This window comes from Sinocyclocheilus grahami, unplaced genomic scaffold (genome assembly GCF_001515645.1).
Source record: "Sinocyclocheilus grahami isolate Dianchi unplaced genomic scaffold, SAMN03320097.WGS_v1.1 scaffold168.1, whole genome shotgun sequence".
Lineage (NCBI taxonomy): Eukaryota > Metazoa > Chordata > Actinopteri > Cypriniformes > Cyprinidae > Sinocyclocheilus > Sinocyclocheilus grahami.
This window is the reverse complement of record NW_015505347.1, coordinates 589,154-589,401: the sequence shown is the minus strand read 5'-3', so window position 1 is coordinate 589,401 and position 248 is coordinate 589,154. Positions and strand designations below refer to the sequence as shown.

The window sequence follows — 248 nt, the reverse complement described above, 5'->3', positions numbered from 1 at the left end:
ACACACACACACACATACAGTGTGAGCTCTGTCTGCACTGACTGAAAGAAATGCATGGATGACTGGATGGCCAGACGGATCTCACCTCCTGAGGTCGGAGGTTCAGCGTGGGCAGGTGTAGTGAACGCGTGTGAGAGGTTTTCCAGTCCACTGGCATCACATTGCCGTAGTTCTCCGTCAAAGTGTTCCATATCCTGCCAAACAACAAGAAAACAGAAGAATAAACGAAAAAGACAGTATATAAAATA

At 46.8% G+C, this 248-nt stretch overlaps 1 protein-coding gene across 1 annotated transcript in view; it reads right to left on the bottom strand.

Moving 5' to 3' along the window:
• Positions 1-248, bottom strand: part of LOC107593289 (fasciculation and elongation protein zeta-2-like) — an 8,966-nt gene that overhangs the window by 4,484 nt on the left and 4,234 nt on the right. The gene's annotated exons all lie outside the window — the stretch shown is intronic.